Genomic DNA, 11,811 nt, shown 5'->3' with positions numbered 1-11,811 from the left:
GAGGACTTTGCTGAAGTTTCTTCTTGTTAACACAAATCGATACTCAATATTGTAGATCGAGCAGAGCGACATCACCGGGAAATGTTGAGATCTTGCTAAAGCGTGACTTTAGCTTGGCTGGGTTGCTAGGGCGTTACCCTTGCTTGGCTGGTTCTGTAACCGTTGTGGTCGCGGCACTACCGTCGGCTCCCGAGGAGACTAGGACCGAAGCACGTTGACAGAGGGTTTGGTGGCACTGAAAGTCGGCTTCTGAGAAGAGTAGGACTAGGAGTGTGATCACCGCTAAGAGAAAGAGAAAGAGAGGGAGAGGAGTAGCTCTTAGAGAGGTTTGCTCTAGAGAGAACTTAGATCATCTTAGAGATGTTGTTGTTGAATGTGAATGTGTCTATTGTGTTTCAATGTAACCTCTACTTATAGGCTACCATGCCAACTACTTTGGCATTAAACAAATGAAAGTGGAGCACTAATTGGAGATAAGGGAGGTGGAGGTGTAGGTGGAGCACTAATAGGAATGATGAATTTGGGAGATAAGGGAGGTGGAGATGGAGGTGGAGCACTAATAGGAATGATGAATTTGGGAGATAAGGAAGCACTTTCGGCTCCTTTATTCCTTCATGTATATCTCCATCAGAAATTCAGATTCTGGCCATGATGTCTTCATAAAAAATGTTCCACTATGAATCTAGATCATGCTGACCAAATTTCAGAGCTTTCTTCCATGTGGTTGGGCCGAAAATGCTGCTGGACCTCTTACAGGTCCTGTTTTCCAGTTTTTCTTCTGTAGAAAATTGGGCTGATTGTTTGAAGGCATTCCACTCAAAAAAATCTCTTGCACTCTTCATAAGAAATGATCCTTGGGCTGTCTAGAATGGATCTGGAAAGTTTCAGCACATTTCGATTTCATTTGGTTAGTCTGCCACCCCTCCTTCCTTGTCTAGCTCGGTTTTTCCTAGCCGAAGTAGGAAAATATGCTAAAGTTGACTTGTCATACTTCCATAGTAGGCTTTATTTAGCCTCTAAATATATATTTCGAGCTTGTCGACAATATATAGCTTGAGCCACTGACATTGGCTCAATTTCTCCAAGACACGCCTTGTCAGGCCAAAATGTTCATTTTGGGTCCAAACATTGCCCCCCAGACCTCGAAGTCAAAGGTCCTCGTCTTGACTAAAGAGGTCTTGAATCAGCACTCCTCTTATAATGTCGTTGCTCCAAAGCCACTTGTATTGGCTTGACTCAAATTACTTGAACAATAGCCTCTCTCCCTCTTAATTATACATAGTGAGCATACATATATTAATCGCCAGTCTTCCTTCGCGAACCATCCTTTGCGAGGCCATGTAATTAAAACCACTTCGCTGCCAACAATTCGCAACCCAGCTTTCGCCACAATTATTGGCAAAAATATTGATTTGACCTCCTCCACTGCTAATACCATACTAGGCATATTAAATGCCTCTTGTATATGTGCCCAGACCAATACCAATAGCCTCTTAAGTATATTAGCAAGTTCCAGCCACTATTAGGCAAGAACACAATTTTTTGCATCCTCCGCGACGCACAAATTTGAAACTCTTTTTGTATTTTTGTATTTTTTTTTTAATTTTAATAAGACATTGTGAATCAAGGTTTAGACATGCGGCCCAAGTATAGTAGTCTAGACACAAATGTTCTTTCAAATCCTTTGGGCAACCTTACTGAAATGGCCAGGTGGGGGAGGGCGAACAAGAGAGGCAGAATTCATTTTGGCATGAGCTACTCCCACATAGTGGTTTAGGCCCATTTGCACGCACTTCTGGATTCAAGAACCTGTCATGAACGTTGTCCCCTTTCTAGACACCATTTCACATAGGCTATACTTACTAAGATGAGAAAGGTCATAAGTGTGAAGACAGTTCAACAAGTGTTAATAAAAGCCGCCCTTAACCTTAAGGGACCTGAACTAGGCACCAATAAGGAGTTTAGGCCAATATTAACAAAAGAGACTTCACCTATTCCGTTATGATTCACAAATGACGAAAATAAAAATGAAAACTGAAAATTGACAGGAAATTTAAAAACAAAGAAAGAAGTTGGCAGCACTATATTTGGCTAACCTCCAGAAGGCCACGGGGGAGGCCATCTATGCTTCACTCCAAGCTTCGGTGTATCAAAATTTGTAGGGTAAAAATCCCTCCTATGAGAGCTTGTAGAAAAAGAACAAAGATACTTCTCGTTGAAGAATTTGGAGGAATTTGGCTCGTGAGAGGGGTATTCTTGCCCCCCAAGTATCTTTGTTGGTTGACGAGACATGATCTCCAATTGTAATTTGGAAGATGACGGTGTCCCAAGATCGGCTTTGTCTCCAACTGTCGCCAACTTCTCTTGATCAAAGGGATGATCATGGGTCATATCTTGCCCCCCATGCATCTGATCAGTAGCCACATATTTGGCTTGATCAGTGGAGACATCAGATATTTGTTCAGAGACAATTTTCTTGTCTGAAGAACAATCTTGTTGATGACGTTCTCCATAAGTAGCCTCTATGTAAGGCTGTGATTCACCAGTGAGGCCATTAGGTTGATTGCCACCTATAGGCAAATCAGCCTCATAAATGACCTCTTCTCGAGCGTTCTGCTCAATTTCTAGGTCCCAATCGCGAAACCTCTGCTTTGTTTTTGATATCAAAATGGCCATGTCTCTGGCTTGCTTTTCTTTATTCCTCTCGATGTTGGCCATGATGATCGCGAGCTGTTCATCAATGCTTGCCCCGTCTGGGATGGGAATAGGCATAAACTCATCATTAATGGCGGTATCGCCAATGGTGGCAACATTGTCCATCAATTCACTTTAGGAATTTCTTTTGGTAAAGATTTTCCCCTGGCATCTCAATGACGACGAAAAAAGACTCTAGTATAGTCCCACTGGGCGTGCCAAAATGTTTATTTTGAAGGCCGGTGGTTGAATGTGCTTCAAGAGAAAAACTTCTAATGTAGTCCCACTGGGCGTACCAAAATGTTTGTTTTGAAGTCCGGTGGTTGAATGTCTTCAAGAAAAAAAAATTCTAACCTTGTCCCACTGGGCGTGCCAAAATGTTTGGTTTTGAAACCCGGTGGTTGAATGTGCTTCAGGAGAAAAACTTCTACAGTAGGTCCCACTGGGCGTGCCAAAATGTTTGTTTTGAAGCCCGGTGGTTGAATGTCTTCAAGAAAAAAAAATTCTAACCTTGTCCCACTGGGCGTGCCAAAATGTTTGGCTCCAATTTTGTTGTAGCTGGTCAACAGTCTCTTTTCTGCGCGGGCGTGCCAGCACCTTTCGGGTGCGGTCGTCGGGGGTGTCCCTTGACCTGACTTCTATCAAGCGATTGTAGACGAGGAGAGCACCAACCTCGTCGTGGGATTCTTTCTGCCTCGTGGTGAGGACTTTGCTGAAGTTTCTTCTTGTTAACACAATCGATACTCAATCTTGTAGATCGAGTAGAGCGACATCACCGGGAAATGTTGAGATCTTGCTAAAGCGTGACTTTAGCTTGGCTGGGTTGCTAGGGTGTTACCCTTGCTTGGCTGGTTCTGTAACCGTTGTGGTCGCGGCACTACCGTCGGCTCCCGAGGAGACTAGGACCGAAGCACGTTGACAGAGGGTTTGGTGGCACTGAAAGTCGGCTTCTGAGAAGACTAGGACTAGGAGTGTGATCACCGCTAAGAGAAAGAGAAAGAGAGGGAGAGGAGTTGCTCTTAGAGAGGTTTGCTCTAGAGAGAACTTAGATCATCTTAGAGATATTGTTGTTGAATGTGAATGTGTCTATTGTGTTTCAATGTAACCTCTATTTATAGGCTACCATGCCAACTACTTTGGCATTAAACAAATGAAAGTGGAGCACTAATTGGAGATAAGGGAGGTGGAGGTGTAGGTGGAGCACTAATAGGAATGATGAATTTGGGAGATAAGGGAGGTGGAGCACTAATAGGAATGATGAATTTGGGAGATAAGGAAGCACTTTCGGCTCCTTTATTCCTTCATGTATATCTCCATCAGAAATTCAGATTCTGGCCATGATGTCTTCATAAAAAATGTTCCACTATGAATCTAGATCATGCTGACCAAATTTCAGAGCTTTCTTCCATGTGGTTGGGCCGAAAATACTGCTGGACCTCTTACAGGTCCAGTTTTCCAGTTTTGCTTCTGTAGAAAATTGGGCTGATTGTTTGAAGGCCTTCCACTCAAAAAAAGCTCTTGCACTCTTCATAAGAAATGATCCTTGGGCTGTCTAGAATGGATCTGGAAAGTTTCAGCACATTTCGATTTCATTTGGTTAGTCTGCCACCCCTCCTTCCTTGTCTAGCTCGGTTTTTCCTAGCCGAAGTAGGAAAATATGCTAAAGTTGACTTGTCATACTTCCATAGTAGGCTTTATTTAGCCTCTAAATATATATTATAGCTTGTCGACAATATATAGCTTGAGCCACTGACATTGGCTCAATTTCTCCAACACATGCCTTGTCAGGCCAAAATGTTCATTTTGGGTCCAAACATTGCCCCCCAGACCTCGAAGTCAAAGGTCTTCGTCTTGACTGAAGAGGTCTTGAATCAGCACTGCTCTTATAATGTTGTTGCTCCAAAGCCACTTGTATTGGCTTGACTGATAATACTTGACTGATTCCATATAGGCCTCTAAATAGGCCATAAAGCTTGAATGCCACAATCTGGATTGCCTTTGTTATGAACTGATGCTTCCTTTGCCAACTTTATTGCCCCCCATGGATCTAGCGAAACTTGGGCAGGTTGTAGGCAATCAAAACTTTAGCGTGCCCCCCATGCGAAGGAGACTTCTTTTGATCGCGAATGAGGATCCTTCTCTTCCTTGGTGGTAGCTTCGCCATGTGTATAGCAACAAGTATCTGCCTTGTTTGCTGGCTCTCTGTTGATTTTTTCAAATGTAGGTGTTGGAGCCGCTTTCCTGGCTAGATCAAGGCCTATAGTACTTGGCGAAATAAGATGCAAAATAGCAAACTATTTGCTTTCATTTAATCCTTCGCGAGTCTTATGCCAAAGAGGATGATTAGATCATGGCTATCGTCATCATGACGTACGTGTGACCAATTGAAACCAACATATTTTGCTGCAACTTTAGCATCTAAAACCGCATCGGTTTTAATCATGTTTTAAAGAACATCAGGCCACTATGCTGGCCCTGCGGTGATAGGAAAAGGTGGAATATCTTCACTGTCGCCTTAGATGCGATTCTCAAGATGGAATAATGACTCATTAATTATCAACTAGGGCCACTCACTGGCCCAGCTAATAAATTAATCTCCAAACATATTTGAGCTATAAATCAAAGCGTATTGGAGAAGTATCTTCACTGTCGCCTTAGATGCGATTCTCAAGATGGAATAATGACTCATTAATTATCAACTAGGGCCACTCACTGGCCCAGCTAATAAATTAATCTCCAAACATATTTGAGCTATAAATCAAAGCGTATTGGAGAAGTATTCCTTGCGACCTAGAAATGGCATCCAAGAAACCATTCGTTATCGATCAGGCAGATGAAATCACTGAGAAAGCCGCATTCGCCTGGCGAACTAACATGAGTGTTCGATGTAGAAGTCAGAACGGAGAGGAGAGAAGTCGACTGATGGGCTTTGGTGGCGGTGATAGTCAAGCGAGTCTGGGTCCCACACCTCGCGATCGTTTGCCAGATGATGCTATGGCCTATTATGGGCTTCCCATCCGCCGTCCCATAGCGGCTCTTCGGCAGGTGCCTGGTGATTTTAGCAGTTGGGGACCAAGGAGGAAAGTGGGCTACTGGCCTACTGTCGCTCCCGAGGAAAATATTTGGTATCAGGAGAACCGAGCGAGAGATTTGGCCCGATGGGATGCGGTGGGTATCACCCAAACCATCGATCTATGCTTCTGTCTTCCCAATAATACTAGCCCTGCACCGCTAGCTGCCGCTCTTTGCTTCTGGAACACCTCCAACAATACATTCGATTTCCGGTTTGGGCAGATGAGCATAACTCTGCTGGATGTTCTTACCATCACGGGGTTGCCCATTGACTTTGACCCCTATGTGCATGGTCAGTTTGATGGCACTCAATTTTCTTTGAGAATGGATATGGCTGGTCGAGGGCATCACAGCAGATCCTACCCATCCTGGCGCGAATATTACTGCACCCGGCGTGACCATACAGGAGGTATCGCATTCCTGGAATTCTGGTTTTGCAAATTTATCTTTTGCACTTCTTCCAACAAACCTACTGGACCTTGGAATTCTCTGGCCACTGCTCTCTACAATGGTATTTGCGTTGGCCTTGGGCAACCTGTATTGGGTGCGTTATATCGCTCCCTTTATAGAGCCGTAATGCGCCTATTTGATACCGAAATTAGTGGCCCCTTCTGGATCCTTGCCTTTTGGCTGCAGATTTATTTCCCTCTCTTCCGTCGCGGTGATATTCCAAAGGAACCTCCAGTTGATTCCCTTTTGGGGAACTGGCTTTGCCGCAACGTAAGGTATCGAGCTCCACCCTACTCCGAGTGTTTTATTTACTTGTACTTGCTGGGAGAGATGCCGGACCCAAAAATAGTCCTTTCTAGGCAATTCCCTCCTCCCCTTGATGATGGCTTTCTGCCCAGTGGACGGGATCATAGCGAAAGAGCCTTTCTGGCCTTTCGTCGCGCCATCTCCTGCTTGGATATTCGTCTTGCCACTGAACGCGTAAGTTATGAGCTCTATGCCCCTAACCATTTTGCTCGCCAATTTGGGTTGGCCCAGTTGGTACCCTGGCCTCTGGTTGATTCTGCCAATTACTACACCTCTTGGCGGAGATTAGCCCCACCTGGGTCTGCCCCCTTTCAGAGTCAGTTTACTTTGATAATGATTCCCCCTTGGGTCAGAGCGCTGTACCCCCTCAACGATGTCGACGATGATTATGCTGATTGGTGGAAAGAAGTGTCCGTGAACTGTTGGGACCTGCCACATGACGAACTCTTCGTCCTGATCTTTCGTGGCATGAGTAGTCCTGGTCCGGAGGACCGCAAGATTCTTGAGCGCTTCTCCAACCCTGCAGCACAACCCCCGCGACCTATTCTACCTTCTCGCTCATTGCGTCCAGGGATACAAATCCACGAGCCTAGGGCAACAGTAAGTTTTTGTCTTTCTTCACCATTCTTTTTCCTTGTGTTGATTTTCCCGCTCTTATTCCTGAGTGTGTTTTGCAGCAAACTACCTGGAGCAGGATAGCCTCTGTTCAGGCGGGGAAACAAAAGGCAATAGCAGAGGAGACTTCTGAGGGAGAGTCTTCGCATGATGAAGATCCCGCTGAGGTAATTTAGTTAAGAATGATCCCAAACTTGTATATTTGGTGCTTCCCCCCTTTTTGAGTTATGACTCTTTTCTCGTACAGGCCACTGCTGTCTTTGCTTGCAAACGCGATCGAGCTCAATTCGTCGACGAGAGTTTTGAAGATGACGAACCTCTGGGAATGCGATTGGTAAACTCCGACCCCGTCTTATCCTTTTTAAATTTTAGAATCTGGGCAGGATCTTCACTATGTATCTTTTGACAGGTCCGTCAAAGGACCACTAATCCCTCTCGCCTGAGCGAGGCTGGACCCTCAGCCACTGCAGAAAAGCCAACTCTCTCGCTAGTTCAAGCATCAACTAACCCCGTGGCGCCTCTTCCGTCTCCCACATCTACAGAGCATCTGCAAGGTCCTACCATTCTAATAACGATCTCCGATGACGACTCCTCGGAGCATGAAAGTGTGGAAAGCCACTCTGAGGATTCTGCCGCTTATGAGGAACTGATGACGACAGAGATTCTCGCGGCACTAAAGGTCCAAGAGGTGAATGAAGTGAGGCCTCTTCCTCTTGGTGACCACGTACCAGATATTGACCCGACAACTCGAGAGGTAAGCCACTGTTGGCCAATGCTTTCCATTTCCCTTTTGATCCAACCCCACTCTCTGACATTTCTGAATCTAACCAGGATTCTGTTTGTACCGAGGAGGTGGCTACAAACGCTGAGGGTCCTATCGGTCGGACAGTCGCCCAAGAGATGAAAAATGATACTGACGGTGGTGGTGCCCCCCAAGTCTTGCGAATAAATGAGACAACCGTCGAAGCCGAGGGCCCTGTGCTTGAATCTGCTCCACTTGCCCATGGTGAGCCGCGAGTTGAGTTTCCAGATTCTCCCGCGGCAGAAGGGACAGACCAACCTATTGAAGATGAAGAAACTGAGGAAGTTGTCCACCCTTTTGCATTGGTGGTTCGTGATCCTGTGGCGCCTCCGCCGCCTCCTACCAGATTCGAGAGATTGATGAGGGTGTTAGAGGTAACTCCTCCTTCTGCTGTGGATGAGGCTAAGATGGTGCTTCGCGAACATCTGGGTCCTCAGGTATTGGAGACTGACATCCTCTCGCGAGTCTTGGAAGCCCTAAGGTATCTTTGCCAGGAGAAGGCATTGACCCTGCAGCAATTTAGTGCCATTGACGATCTGCTGAATGAACTTGGTGAGGCCCGCCAACGTCAACCGGCCGCGAACGCCCAGGCTCACGACATTCGAGAGGCTTTGAATAGCCTCTCTCGAGAAATGGACATCTCTCGCGGTATTTTAAATGAGCAAACCAACCGCCTGCGGGAACTACAAATCCAAAAGTCCGACTTCAAACTTCGGATCGAGGACCTCCATACAGGTTTAGCCTTTGTTGAAAACGCGATTGCTACAGAAGAAGCCCAACTCGATGAACCTCTGGCTGCTTCTGAAGAAATGGGCCGCAACCTGGCCCATCTCAGAGAACGGGCCACTCAGGCCGAAGCTAGTGCTATTGCGGCGAATCTCCGCGTGGAGGAACTTTGCTTGAAATTGAGCTTCATGGGCCAATCTCTGTAGGCCCCCTCGAAAACTGTTCGGTCTCCTTACACGTCAATAATCCCTTCTTTTCCGAGATTTAAGGCATTAATCACTCGTTGAAAAACAACAGTCATGAAAAATAATCTCGTGAAAAGAACAGTTACCTCCTCGGAAACCGTTCGGTTTCCCCACATGCTATTAATCCTCTAATAATAGCTAACTCCTCAAAAAATCGCTCCTCACATGCTGCTAGTCCCTTTTTTCCCGAGATTTGGAATCACTAATCTCGATTTACTGACATCGGTTTTGGAATTGAGCTTCATCCAAGGGTGGGGATTTGCCTGAAGTCCCTATAAATAGTTGTATTTCAGGAAGGGAATACTCACAACAACTTTTCTGAAATATTCGAGAAATGGCCTTTCAATCCTTGCTTCTTTTTCTCCTTCTTCACAAATCTTCCCCTCATGAAATGACCTTTAGCCTCTAAATTTTAGGCTTTATGGCGTAATCTTAAGCCTGGGTTAGGCCTCATGGCGTAATCTTAGGCAACCCCTTGTTTTGTCCTTCTGGAGTTCTGCAACAAAAATGCCAGGCTTCAGATTGGTTTAGAAACACGAGGGGGCTCCAAGTGTGGGATCTCCGGTCATGTAAGATCATTTTTTGAGAAAATCCCATACGCGGAGCGAAACGGGGAGAGGGAGGACGGCCACTCTGAGGTTCATCTTTCCTCCTCTGTTTCCTTTCTTCTGGACCTGGCCCGTGTTGTGCCCTCCAGATGGAAGGGGCTTTGGTTCTCACCTCCTTTTCCCCCTTTCTCTTCTTGATAGAATCTTGGAGGGATGAGAAGGGATGGACTCTTTGAAGGAATGGGTTCAAGCTACAGAATGGCTGTTCCTGTACTTCACGTCCAGCTAATGGTGGTTACCAAGGCTAGAGGGGGTGCAGAGACTCAAGCTGATATTTGGTTCCTTCACTCTCTGCCCCTCCAGGAGATAATGGAGCGGCTCAACCCGGCGTTGGATTCCATAGCTGCTTCCAATTGAGGGGGCTTGGAGGCTCCATTTTCTTTTACTGGAGTCTCCCCTTCTCATGAATAATGGTGTTGGCCAAGCCTATGTTGTATTCCTCTACCGCTTCCATGTAAAGGGGCGCGGGGGCTCCGTTACTCCTCTTTTTCCTTCCCTGAAGTCTGCCCCTCCTTGAGATAATGACGCGGCTCAACCCGACGTTGGATTCCATAGCTGCTTCCACTTGAGAAAAGATTTAGAAGATAATCCGAAGATTCTTGTTTTGTATTCTAGCCACTTTTGGCTTTGTAATGAATGTATTGCTTTTGGCCGTGTTTATACCTACACTAGCAAGCTAGTTCTCTACATCACCAAGCATAATTAACACCCACTTTGGGACATCCACAAGACATGACAAGGCCCAACCGAGACATGCATCGTGTAGCCCTATGTTCAAGCTACGCTACGGTATCCGGAAGTCGCAAATCCGCCACCGGGAAGCCACCTTCCCGCCCTTGCAAAGTTGCCTCCACAAACTAGGCATTTCCACACTAGAATAGTTGTTACTTGTCCCACATCGAAAACAATGTAGAGGAGATGGCTTCCTTCACTTATAAAAGGAACTCTCCTCCCACTTAAACAGGATCCATTCATTCATCCCATTACACACTTTGTAATCTTGTTAGGCCGCAAGGCTCGACACACTAGTACACATTCAAGTGGACGTAGTCTCCTGCTCATGCGGAGGCGAACCACTATACATCTCGTGTCAACTCTTTCTCTCTCTCTATCTCTCTCTCTTTGATGCTAACTAGAGTCCCCCCAAATGCTAGCATTAACAGGCCGCAAAGCCACTTTATGAATATAATAATATTTTCTTATTCTGATATCCAAATATCCGTGAGAAGCCAATAATTGTGTCTCGCAAGGCCCCAAATATAGGCCCCCATAGTTGTATATTGAAAATAATATGAACTTTTAAAATATGCTCCGCGTCAAAAAGAGCCTTGTGGCGAGGTTTTTGAGGACATATGTATCTTTTGGATCCACTTGCTGGCTCCCAACTCAAAACTCTTAGCGACAATAACTCCTTCCTTTCCGAGATTTAAGGCACTAATCACTCGTTGAAAAACAACAGTCATGAAAAATAATCTCGTGAAAAGAACAGTTACCTCCTCGGAAACCGTTCGGTTTCCCCACGCGCCAATAATCCATTCTTTTCCGAGATTTAAGGCAACTTTAATCACGCTTTACTGACACTTAGTTTGTCTCTTCTCTTTGACCGTCCATCCAAGGGTGGATATTTGCATGCCTATATCTTTCTCCACATTATAAACCCAAATTTCCAATCCCAAAACCATATCATCAACTCGAATATTTCTAACAGCAATTACTCATCATCATCACTCTTCAATTCTCGCATTCTCTCAATCCATCACCAATGGAACCACAAACCCAGCAACCAACCGAGGATGGAGGAAGCAACAAAGCAGCCATGAGTAGTGCTAACATGCTTTGTAGGCGGAGCAGGTGGACTCCCACTACAGATCATATAAGAATCCTCAATGAGCTTTTCTACAACAAGGGAGTTAGGTCCCCAAGTATAGAGCAGGTTCAGAGGATCTGTCTCCAGCTAAAATGGTACGGCAAGATCGAGTTCAAGAACGTCTATTATTGGTTCGTGAACCAAAGGTCTCGAGAGAAGCAGAAGAAAAGGTCCACTTCGGATGTTCATGTGCCCATGCAAAGATCAGGGCTTGTTGGTGATGACAAAGTTACCAATTGGAAACATGAGGATCAGTATATTAACTTTGGATCTTCTGCACCTGCTTCTTCTTCCGCTGGTGTGATGATTGCTTTTAACGGGCAGATGGGGAACTATGGCGATTATGGATCTATGAACATGGAGATTGAAACCCTTCCTCTGTTTCCCATGCATGGTGAGGACATCTTTGGCAACATGAAGACTACT

This window comes from Rosa rugosa, chromosome 5 (assembly GCF_958449725.1).
Source record: "Rosa rugosa chromosome 5, drRosRugo1.1, whole genome shotgun sequence".
Lineage (NCBI taxonomy): Eukaryota > Viridiplantae > Streptophyta > Magnoliopsida > Rosales > Rosaceae > Rosa > Rosa rugosa.
The sequence above is the reverse complement of the archived record's forward strand: the minus strand, read 5'-3'. Positions refer to the sequence as shown.